Source organism: Perna viridis, chromosome 8, assembly GCF_037379345.1.
Source record: "Perna viridis isolate PV_CMFRI_1.1 ecotype Kerala chromosome 8, ASM3737934v1, whole genome shotgun sequence".
NCBI classification, from domain to species: domain Eukaryota; kingdom Metazoa; phylum Mollusca; class Bivalvia; order Mytilida; family Mytilidae; genus Perna; species Perna viridis.
In genome coordinates this window covers 16,451,152-16,464,460 of record NC_142452.1, presented here as the reverse complement: position 1 = coordinate 16,464,460, position 13,309 = coordinate 16,451,152, and the positions used below count along the sequence as shown (strand labels likewise).

General features: G+C 31.6%; 1 long non-coding RNA gene across 1 annotated transcript; it reads right to left on the bottom strand.

Moving 5' to 3' along the window:
- Positions 1-5,137: 5,137 nt before the first annotated feature.
- LOC148609531 (uncharacterized) lies at positions 5,138-11,834 on the bottom strand. The gene is made up of 4 exons (XR_015914601.1): positions 11,819-11,834; positions 7,394-7,423; positions 6,200-6,381; positions 5,138-5,434 (listed from the first exon to the last, which is right to left on the bottom strand). It is a non-coding gene; the product is annotated as an uncharacterized LOC148609531 (long non-coding RNA).
- Positions 11,835-13,309: the final 1,475 nt, after the last annotated feature.

Genomic DNA, 13,309 nt, shown 5'->3' with positions numbered 1-13,309 from the left:
TCCAGGGACAAAGACCAGACATGGAAAAACAGACATACACAACAAAGAACATAAAGTAACTAAAATCATGAAACAAAATTGTCGTAAATTATATGTTGTAGCTACTGCTACTGCAATTGAACCAATATATAGAAATATGAAATAGTGCTTTCGCTCAATTAAAATATATATTTATATATCTTACAGTAAATAAGCGTAATTAGGAATTAAACGTTATTATTAAAATTCAGTTATTAGCAGTAATTTCTAACTGATTTAGTAAATACATTTCTTAGTGTAGTTATTAAGAGTAATTACGAAATAAATCCGACATTTTTACACGTACTTACTCAGCATATATTAAATGGTTGGTTTGATTAAAAATTAATATTAGGAATACATGTAGATCACATTTGCTAGTAGTTAATCCTTCCATTTGAGGATATTTTAAAACATTGTTTAGTAAGGAATTGTATAGACAGTTTAATGAGAAGAAATTGATGAACGAACGATGGTATTTGCAGCTAGAAGATTAGTATTTCTAAGGTAAATCTAATGGGTATCTCCGGAGAATGTTCGTCTTCTATCATTTGTGCAATCGTAAACTTGACAAGACAGCATGTTTTGATACATGTAATTAGAAAAACAGGACCATAGAAATATATACGGAATATTCTTTGTTTAAATATTAATATGCAGTACTTTTATTGTACGAGCTAATCGGAAGCTATCGGTAGATATCACTAAAATTCTGCGTATGATCAGCTGTATCGATTCCTCCAGATAGAAGAGTGTTGCAAGATGGCTATTCACATATATCTAAAAGATATTGATATTTGCATAACCTTCTGATTTTACAAAAGCGCATTTTGCATAAAAGCTTATTTATCTTTTGGTTACATGTGGATGATTTTTCGTAAGATCCGAATTTAAGGTAAAATTTAAGGTGGTCATTCCTTTTAAGGGCTAAATTAAATGTTTTATGTAATTTCTGAAATGTTTAGTAATTACACGTACATGTAATACGCGATTACGCTTATTTACTGTAACATATATACATTGAAACTACCCCTTTACAACGGGGACAACCGTCGGCGGCGTAATGGTTATTGCCTCCATAATACATGTACATTTAAATTACGAAATATTATTTATGTTTGTTGATGTACATGTACGTTTTATTTTGTTTTTTTTTCACGTTCTTTGTTGTGTGTCCCGCAGCTGCACTAAGCTTGTCATAAAAGGCGACTAAAAGTTCTTAGAATCCTGGCCGGGGGCTAGGCTGCTCTGCCTATAGAACAACTGGGTTGTGTGCCCCAGGTGGTGGAATGGGATAACCCTGGCACGTTCCAAGCTGGGGTCGTCAGGCCATAATACGGAAAACCTGATCGCAAATCATAGTGGAGCACCGTGTTGGGAATATAATGCCACGTTCCTCGCACGTTAAGGAACCCTTCTGTGGTATTCGTCCGGAATAGGAATCATAGGGCTCTGCCACAGGAGGCTAAATTGCCCTACCCTACCCAACTCTCCCTAATTCCAGTGGCAATCAAGATTTGTCGACCTTATTGTCCTTGTGTCCCATCCCAATTTTTATTACATCACCATTTTATCATTCATTTCATGTTTATCGCCTGAATATAGCTGAAATATTGCTGCTCGGGCGTTAAACCCCAACAATCAATCAATCAATCAACCGTTGTGTGTGTCTGTTTTCATTGCCTAGTCTTTATTCCTGGATTGCATTCTTTTAATTTTCACTCGAATCTTTGTTCCCTTGATTACCTTTTAATTTTTTAATCCTTTCATCACAGCAATAATATGACCATGTTAGTCATTTGATTTCCTATGTAAATAAATTGAATTTCGATGGACATAAACTTTAATTTATGCATCTGCTTGCCAAGATTTCCCCCATTTGAACGAGGCAGGCTTCATAAATAACGGAATTTTGTAACTCTCAATTAGTATTTTGTACATTTCTATCATGTTACCTGAAACTCGCCTATATGCTAATGATGGAAGCCGTTGTAATTACTTTTCGTAGGTGAGTTTTGACATTCCCGGTAGTTGTTTCGTTGCCCGTCGTTGTACATGTCTTTGATGAAGTGAGACAATAGACTTGATTCGCATATTTTAGGTGCGGTCATACTAACGCGGTATATAAAACGGTGTGTTCTCCGTATATATTATATATTGACGTCTTCAATGTTCTGTCCAGGGTATGCAATTCTAGTTTGTCAGAAGTCGTCAGGGTTATAATCGTCATGAACCTATCAAGAGTAGACTCGCCAGTGGTAAATATAATAAATTCGTTCTAATGTGGAGCATCATTGGGTAGAATCAGTCTGGGGTAGAATCGGCTGCTGAAAGGAACACTAATTGTCAAACAAGACAAAAGAATACAAACTTTTCTTGTCCATTGCTATTAGTCCCTGACCGTAACTCCAAACATTTTCTTTTTATTGAGTATTTTTTGATATTTTATCTGTATTTAGTTCAATATTTAATTGTTTAATGTGGAGACTTTTTAAATTAGAAAGTGTGATGGTTCAGGCCTTATAAAACCCCAACGCATGCGTCTGTCCACAGCAAGGAGATGGTTGTCATTAATGTGTTTTCCTTCGTTATTTGACTTTGTATTTTATTTTGAAGAATTGTCATCGTTCTGTTACCATGGGCTATTCACAGCTTACTTTAAGATGTGTTTACACTTACTGAAGACCTTGGGGATCTCTGTAAGTATTTATTATTTCCATAAAGGTTATACGACGGTGCATTTATTGCATTTTACGATGTCTGCTTCCTTTTTTCTATAGAAGGGAGTTGTGAGTAAGTAGACATTGTAATGTTGCAACAACTACAAACTTGTGTCTGATTAATGCAACAAATAATTCATTTGACGCATTTCTGTGTCGTTTTCTTAAATGAGTTGTTATTTTTAGGTGGGATAATAATGATAATACACCTCTGATGTAATATAATTGTTGGATCAATTTCCAATTATAACGACGTTAAAATTATGTGAAAAGCGTAAGAAAATGTCAGACGACACGAGACAATGAACGAAAGAAAAAAGTGAAATAAATCAAGGAGGACACTGGTCTGTTGTCAATTTCAAACAGAACAATCATCAAATTGATTTTTTTTTTTTTATAAAAGTCCTGTTTACGTCCCAGGCATGTCAAAATACGGATTTGCCACCCCTTTATTATATAAACTACTAATAAATATATTCCACGATAATCCCAAATCATGTAAGTTTTTTTAGATGATATCATTCTTAGCAATATCTTACACCGTATAACTATTACATCAAAAGTTCTCAATATTTCAAGGAGCAGTCAGTTTCATTCGTATCCCAAACCTACACCATACTTCATACTGTGAATCCCATCATGCCAACTGGAAACATGACATGAGTATTTTGATTGGAGCAGTTGAGGAAAATATACAAGAAAATGGGTTAGAAAAGAAAAAAGAAGAGCTCAATATATTCTATACTTAGATAAAGTCCATACAGTTTTCAATACTCTCCTGAATCTGGAGCTCCAGAACCTCAATGAGTTCTAAATCCAATTCTTTTCTTCTTGATCTCTGGGTTAAGTGGGCTTCATGACAATGTCAAAGGAGCTAGGTCATATGACTAACTACGGTATTTTATTCAAAAGGCTTTAATTATACTAACATCATATGAGGGCGTTGAAATTACGCAGATATAATTTCATATCCTTAGAAATCTCCAAAAATGATTTCGCATATCTTGCAATTTTATATCAAGTTCAAGATAAAATATTCTGGCAGTTATAAATATACAGTTAGTACAGACCAATGTTTTGTGGTGATGTTTTATATATTTGTTCATTGAAGGATGTCCCAAGAGGTGATTCGCTTAGTTTATTTGATTAGACCATTTTTGTTTGTTCTCTAGGGGGAGCTGCAATATAGATGTTACTATTACGGATTATACTCGTTTAAAGTATGATAGGTGCCGCTGGCGGGGCGGGACATGCTTATTTTGTCTGAAAATAGTCTTTGTTTCATGTTATCACTTTCAGGCATAATGTATATGTATTTTCCCATGACAGACACGTCAGCATTTTTTGCTGATATATAGAAAAAAGAACCGAAATGAGTGGCCAGGAATAAACAGCAAAAAAAAAATCAAAATCAAAATAAAAAAAAACAAACAAACAAAGAAAAAAAAAATAATAAAAAAAAAAAATAAAAAACAAAAAACAAAAAACAAAAACAAAAAAAACAAAACAAACAAAAACCTACAACTGTATGATAGAAATGTGGTATTTTGGATCTTTACGAGTTTTCAAAGTCAAATATTGTGGTCCTGCCAACGACATAAAATAAGAAGCAATGTATTTTTTTTATCAGATGGTGCTATACAGCGTTTTTTTTTACCATTGAGGTAAATGAGGTTTACAGGACAAAAATCAACCTTTTTACTCACCGATAGCAGGGTAATTGAATGAGCATTTAAGTACATTTCTTTTTGTATCAGCAAACGGGATAGGCTTACCTGCTCTAAATTTATGAATTATTGAGATTAGAGCTATTACTTTGATGTCGTTTGTTCTTAAGTACCTATCTAAAGGTATGTTTTTCCTTACTTATATTCTGTTCGTTTATTGTATGCAAAACAGAATAACTTTAATATTATCTTATCCAAGAATTATCCTGATTTCAAAAATAGGAACATGCAAACTAAATTATACCCAAAATGAAATTTCTTCACTCATTTTCATTATGGTGTATCTTAACATCTAACTCTAATAGACTAATTCTTAATAAAGACTTTACCTGATTGAACACAGTATTCATTTTAAACTCTGTATCTGTGATTACTCATTTCTGAATATTTGTTGGCTACACGAGACTATCTACACTTTTGTCGTATCGTTACACGAATTATACAGAAAGCTAGCATCAAGCCTACATTTGTAGCATTAATTATTGACACAGAATATAAAAATGTATATTTTTTACAGTTAGGGTAAATGCTTGTTTTTGTTTTTTCAATCCAATCAAAGGAGCATGGGGCATGGGGGACACATCGACAGACCCATTTTGATGTTAACCGAGATGATTGTTAAAGGTATAAAACACGATGAATTCTCTATTATAATATAATGATAAAACAAGGTTAATCATATTATTTATTTGAAGAATTTTATATCAATAGTGTCCTTGTTTTTTTTGGTTATTTCTTCCTTATTTACTTTTAAATACTATGTATTCATGTACACTTCTGTCTTGATAAATTCCCAGATTGCATTGTTAAGTTGTGATACAAATTTATTTAACTGTCCAGAAATCGCGGCACAATCTTTTTGTCGACGAAAGAATGCAAATACCATTAAATGAGAATCGTTAACGAGAAATTCTCCAGTCTGATATTATTGTTCCATCTGTGTAACTTCTTGAATTTCAGGTTAATAGTCTGGAAAGAGATTCTACAGCGTAATAAAAACCACTATTTGAGAAATATACACTACTAGCTAAAGTATGATAAATTGGAACATAAGGATATTTGAATTAGCTATTTTTACAGAGATATATGACATTTAATCCTATGAAATTAACAATAAAGACCGCTAAAGGATATTAACGATTATGTTTTTGTTTTTTTGTCGGTAGCACGAGTCATTTTATGCTTATCTCAAGGTCTTCACGTGCAAGACATATATTATATATAGCAATGTCTAATAAGTTTGTAACGAGTAAAAAATAATATGTCACTATCATTACTAGGGTTGTCAAAAGTACTAAAATGCTTAGCAAGCTTAAGGGCGCAGCTTGATACTATCACATACGAGGTTTAACCATAAACAGTGAGGGTAAATTATAAGTATTGACACATGATACAGTCTCGACACACAGCTTTGAATGTGAATTGGGATTAAATATTTGGACAAGATAAGTTATTATCTATACATTGGGATAATGCTTGTTTCTTGTCCTTTTTTACCCTTTATTCCTTAATGGTTCAAGTCTTAGTCCCCAAAACCTATTAAAGTTTAATCAACCAAAATTCAAGTTATTGCACAGAAACCAAGTGTCTACATATGATGACTGTGTCATACCATTATACATTGTGCAACCACAAAATAGAAATGACATATTCGATATTACTACTGGTGACTGGGTTATATGTGTTTCAACATTATATATTTCTTACTCAACATGATACATCAAAATAACAAACCTTTATTTCTTTTCAAAACTATAGGAAGAATCATAAAATAAATCCTCGTCATTGTCGTAGTCTCGTCTGTTTTGTCGCACGTCTAAAAATTGGTTTAAAAGTTTATGTAACGAGCCTAGTGAAAATTGTCTGTTCTGTAGATACAGTTCTGTAATAGATGCTATATCGGTATCCTTATAAACCTGAAAACCAACAGAAATTACCTAATTGTACTGACATTATGTTGATGTAATTGCTTTACTTATTTTGCAAAACATGCATATAAAAGTCTCGAATAGTTTTACCTCCCCAACTGCATTACGTACCACCCAATTTCATTTTTTTTCTTATTCCACATTCCCCTTGGAAGATCTCCATATCCTACAAACTTTACATTGGAATTTTCATTACTTTTTCAATTGAAAGAGGAAGGGATATAAAAGCCTTAAATGGCCCAATATAGAATTTTTGTCTACTGTTCTAATAATGTGTGAATTTGAACTTCTGGTATACAAACTTATTTTTGTTATTGATTAATTTTTAAAAAAAATACAAAGCCAAAAAGAAGAAATGACATCATGAAATTGTTGCAATTCAATTCAGAATTAATTAAAAATGCTAATTTTACACCACGTGTTTATAATAAGCCAAAATTTAGGCGAATAACAAATAAATACCTTATTATCAGTATTTTAGGGTCCAGATGTGTTTGTATTGGTCCCTACCCTACGCTTTCTAGTATTAAGATTATTTACAACAATATGTAATCGCTTTCTTCATTACATCTATTCAAAATTCTCATTTCAAATCCATATTCTGAATTCCTCATCCCATAAACAGTTGAATAAGAAGTATGTTACGTTTGACGGCTGTTAAAGTGATAACATATTGTGCCTAAACAGATAGGACTCGAGCCATATTCTAATGTCTGGAATGATTATTCTCAATTATGGATTGTAAAGATGACCATAGTTCTTTATTTTATTCATAAATTATCTTATCTAAAATCACATATTGTATATAGTATTGTGGTTCATGCTTGCAAATATTTTACTTTCGAATTCTACATAAAGGGTTATAATTACAAAACTGTTAAACTCTAAGTAGCAATCAAAAGGAACAGTCCGTATAACTAATGGCAATATAGAAAAAAACACCTATATTTTCCTTTTTCATTATAGGTTAAGAAACAACAGATAAAGACATTAAGCCTACTTGTGTATTGAAATCGGCTCTCTTTCGAATCTGAAATGAAAAAAAAAAAAAAAATAGAACACTGATCAATATACAGTGATGTAACGAAATGTAAGTAAATCATATATACTATTTAGACATGATGATTTCATTTAGATACACCAAGTCTTTACACCGTTTTGGTTTTATTGCAATGTTTTACTGGGTGAAACTATTTACGTTGATTTTTTGGGACGCCATAATTTTAATAACCCCTTTATTAAAAAAAAATAGTCTTTATTCCTACTTTCTACTGCTAGGCAATCACTAAAATTAAAATGACAAGGATTGTTTATAATATTTAATGGAAAACAAATTCTGATACATTCAACTGTTTTTCATAACTGCTTAACGACTCCTGGGTTTAATGTCGAATAATTGAATTTGCTTTGTAACACGCTTCCTTAATGGTTGTTTCTTTTTGATCAAACCAGGTTATTTTGTATAGAACCATGGCATCATTAACGTCAATTAGACCGCATTCTGATAATCGCTTATGCGCAAGCGTTAAATTTCCTGTAGCAAATAAAATACACCCAGACTACCTTTGGAATAAGATTCTAATGTAATTGCTACCTGTTGCTACCTGTCCAAATAAATATCAGGTTATAAATCAAAACTTTATGATATGAATCGTAGGCAGAGTCAGTTCAATCTATGTTATAGACGTCACAGTGTCAAATAGTATCCACAAAATAGCCTACGTTTTCCAAAGAGATCCTACCGCTCAAAAGTCTTAATTCAAATAAATTTAAATCATTCCTAAATATGAACTGACCACTAGGAGATAAGAGTATGATACTGTACGTAATAGAGCAAATCAAAACTGAGCACACATGATCATATTCTTTAAACCTCTACTTGTATTAAAAGATTATTATAAACAATTAATACTCTATTGTGAACATGTTATAAGGTATATGGAAATATTATATGTCAATAACAAATGTCTTGTTTTGTGCTATTTTGCAATTATTAGAGGAGGGATCAAAGATCAATCGACCCCAATACACTTTGATAAAAAAAATAGACTTCAAATAAAATGTTAAAGATTAACAATAAATCAGGAATTCTCAAACAAACAATGCGACCAGGGGGTTCATGGCAAGGCTGGATTTTGTAATAAATTTGATAATACATAAACTGTGATTTTGGAACTTTGAAGCATGCACATACATGTACATACATGTTGTCATAATGTTTATTTCTTATGATGATTGCCATCATTTTAACTGTGCGCCATCTGATAGTTGTAATGCAATATCTTCTGAAGGGGCGGATTCATACAATTTGAAAAGGAGGGGTGCCAGCCGGGGTTCCTCAGAAAAAAAAGGGTTAGTAGGACATTATTTACCATATTTTGTCAATTTTTTAACACGAAAATGACATATTTCCCATTAAAAAGGAGGTGCCAACCCCGTGCACACGCTCTGGATCCGCCACTGCTCTGAACGGATTTAATTAAACGAGTTGATACAACCAAACCAGATTCCTTGTAAAATTTCCAACGCACAAAACTGTCGTTAAAGATGTTCAGACGCAAGAGAACTTTTAATAATTTTTTTTTCTCTCAAAGACTCCTTATTTCAGTAGCCGTATGAATAGGACACAATGGTTACATATTTGTTATAGATTATTACTTCAAAGGAAACATCATTGTCCAGAGCAGGGGTGGATTAAGAATAATAGAACAAAAAAATTGAAGGGCTTTGATCAAGACGCTTATAAACTGGGGGTCCAATCTATCATTTGCTATTTACTCTCTATAAGCTGTTATAAACTTACGTCTTTGTGTTATAAAAAAGTATCGTTACTTCTGTTGTCATTTTTTGACAAGGTAGAAAAGTCTATTTGAAATTTACAATAAATTACAATTACATAGTTTAAATTTTGGGGCAGCCAATCACGTCTGTCTGCTTTACGTAAAGAATGAATAAGTGAGTCACTTTATGGTTCAATTCTCGAACAGTGTCTAAATATCAACAAACATATACTGAATCAAAACTGAAAAAAAAGCATTTTCGCCAGCCACAGATTACGGTCCCGCTCCTTCCATTACTTAAAGTGAGGGACAGAACCGTAACGATGCATTAAAAGCTAGGAATCGGAAATATAGCCACTTGTAAATTGGAAGTTTTTTATCGGTCTATATGATAGTAAAGACCGATTTTATTTGAAATTATGCATTTACAAAAAATTTTTGTAACGTTTCCCTCCTTCGTTTTAATCCAAAATGACATTATTTATATAAAAACAGATCGACGGGCGCTTGAGGAAAACAGAGAAAAGGCGTTATAATAAATATCCTACCAATGAACCTGGGCCACAACCCCATCTTTTTTTTTTATCAAGCCTGGGTTGCTAATTATTTTTTTTTTAAATTTATATTTGTTATCCTTATGACTTTTTTTTGAATTTATGGGGATTTGTCTTGAAAATGGATATCCTGTTCTTCGTTCAAATTTACTCAAAATGAACATTGTTGGGCGCTCAATTATTGAATAAGAGAAAAAAATTGTCGAACTATAATTTATCTGTTTAAAAAGCACTTAAAAATAATTTAGATAATATTCACGCTTTTCTGTTGTACCTGCAGTTCCGAAACAGGACAGGTTGTCCGGGAATTTATTTCATGTTTTACAATTTTAGTATTATGTTCGTTAAAATATGTATATAATGATTTGCAACTCCAAACGCATTGCATATGGAATCGATAAGTTGTGTTTATTTGTTATTCAGTAACAGAATATTTAGATATGAATGTAGTATTCTACGGTGTCTTATTTTCTCTAAATTATTTAAAATGTGCTTAAAAGCAACTTTATTTAGGGGCGAATTTGCCCAGTAATTAAATAGTCAACTTTTGCCGGAAAATTTCTTTTTTACATTTTTAAATTTCAATACATGTCATCTTTATATGTTACCTGTTTTCCGATACCTACAACGCACGATTTCACTTAAATCAATTATCAAAGTGTATTGGGGTTGATTGAACTTTGACTCATCCTCTAATAACTTCATAGTAGCAGAAAACTACCACTTTTCAGTTAGGAAGGAACGAAAAAACGACATTGATTTATTTTTCCATTGACATGAGATATTACCTTCTAGACCCAAACTCGAAAACTAAAGCACTTTTTAATACCTGTCCGCAGCACTAATATAAGATGACATGGTTTTTATGTGGATTGTATATGAATTATTTGCATTTGTTAATGTACGGCTATATGATTGTGTTCTTTTATCTAATTTCCATGCCAATTTAAGTCAAATCGAATATGTTGAAATTGGGGTATATTTATGAATAAGTAAAGCAGAAATACTTGAGTGTAATAATGAAAATGCAGGAAGTGGTCAAAAGATCTGTACTGTAAAGGCTTCTAATTTTACTGCTTATTGTATAAAACAGTTTACAAATAAAACTTTAAAGGCATGAGTTCATGAAGGTGTTCGCAGATAAATGTTTACCAATGCATTTTATTATATATCGAATTTCGTATTTTCTATTCCTTTAAGGAGGTAGCCCTAGGGTAAGGGACATAACTGATGAAATCAGTGATATGTTTGTATTATATTCAATTTCACCAAAGCCGCTAAAGCTTTTGTTTGAAGCAGAATAAAACGAACCCAAGTTAATTAGATGCTTACATAGGATTGATGTAAAATGCTGAATACAAACGTTTGAATGGTTTTTAAGAGTTATGCCCCTTACCCTAGTTCTACCTCTTTAATTAATAGTGGATGTTGTTTGTATCCCAATATATGCTAGGTTAACAATAGAAATTAATTTTACTTTGCACGTCTATATCAGGCACTCTAAAGAATTGATTAAATTCTTATGTTAATCTTATGTTAACTATAATAGCCATATGAAAACAATGCATCACAAATAGTACCTCTTTTGTTACATGAAACTTTCAGTTAGCATCGAATTTTTGTGTATTAATTAAGGATGGATTATTGATGTATGCAATCTGTATTTGTCAGGTTTTGTGATATTGCTATAATTTTGAAATGAATCTGAACAACATTATATCATGCAATAGCTTATATAAGTAATGTGCCGAAGAAAATATTTTCCCTGGAATTAAGTCGAAAATTATTACAATATATATAAACAAGATATGTACAATTAGAAAGATTTACAGAATAAAGAAGGGAACTGATGTTTGAATACCGATGACCTACATAAGTTTAATAAGTACTATTTAAAAAAAAGATAGCCGACGCAATATTTTTTTCTCTTACTTATGATTTTCTACATTTCATTCAGGAAATGACACATGAACGCAATTTTCGATAGTTCTTTCGAACGCCACTAAGTTATCAGTATTTAGCCAATCAGGAAATTGCTTTCAGGTGACTTGAGTTTCTTCACGGGTAGAGCATGTAAGATATAATACTTACGATTCCAGGGCAATTCTAGAAAGTAAATACACTTGTCAGCTATATGGCAATAAGAATCTGGTTTAAAAATTCTGAACTTTTAGTAGATGTAGTTGACAAAATACAAATTAAGCGAAAAGGATAGTTAAATATAAATAAATTTTGAACAGCTGCGGTTTAAATCAAGACCATTCCTTAAAAATTCCTCCTTAAAGATTCAATGCCTTTTTTGTCAAATATGTAATCTCATTCAAATGAATATTTACAGAAAATGAAGATAACTTGCATTATTCTGGATAAATGGATTTAATCTATCCCATATGACAAATATGATTTTCACGCTTTAATATTAATTTAAATTGATTTTCAAATTTGTATTATAACATACATTTGTCTTTTAACACTGACATGTGTGTTTAAAACTTGAGCAACAACTCAGTATTTTGGTTTAACTTACCCGAGGATGAAGCTGAAAATAAGAAGAAAGAAACAATGAGAGACCTTGAATTTCTTTAAAATGTTCATATGATTAACACAACATTTCAAAACATGTTACTAAAGAGCTTTACTCAGGTTTTGGATGTAAATTTCAACATAAAACGTTGGAATACCAACAGATACACGACACAAAATGTGGTAATAAATTCCATAACTGTATAAACCAGACACTTTTAAAACATTCCGTTAAGTCACTCTGTAACCTCGGTTTCACAAAAACTGTAAAAGCACGCCTTTATTCAACTTTTCCTAGCACATGCACATATTTTAAGACAGCGGCAAATTTACTTACATCACACATCTGGAATAAGCAGCAGCATGAAAGAGAAAATATCATATAATGCTAATACATTTAAATGTCATTGCATAGAAAACCCAAGATTCATTTATTTTTTTTTCAAATTTAACTAGATTAAACTTAAAAAGACAGTCAAGACAGTAATCGTATGAGAAATAAAGTATTAGTTTAAATTACATTTATAACATTTGCAAATCCGATTCAGTTTGGTGTTTTATATGTACATATTACCTTCTATACTTTAATCGATATGTATTGATAATATCACAAAAGTTTAATATTAGTCTTAATTCGTCTACCCTTTGAAATGAAACAACAAAAATGTTTTTGTTCATTTACATTTAGTCTTGTTCAATGGTTATATGTCTTATTTCTCTATGAAATATTTTAGTGCTACTTACCACCTTCAGATGCAAAAAGGAAAGAAAATAATTCAAATGACTACTACTGTAGGGTATTGTTTACGTCAAAGTCTGTAATCCAAGTTATATCGAAACCCTTTCAACATAAAAGTACATGTGATAAAGACAGATAGGAACGATAAAACGATCACCGGAATCACTTCAATAATACATTCTTATTGCTAATAACAAAAGTGTTTAGACTTAATGACGACTTATATTGATACCTTATGAATGGAAAGATGTATATTAAGACAATTTAGATGACAACACCTTTGTTAAAGTACGTCTAGAAAGTGAAACACAGACCTTAAA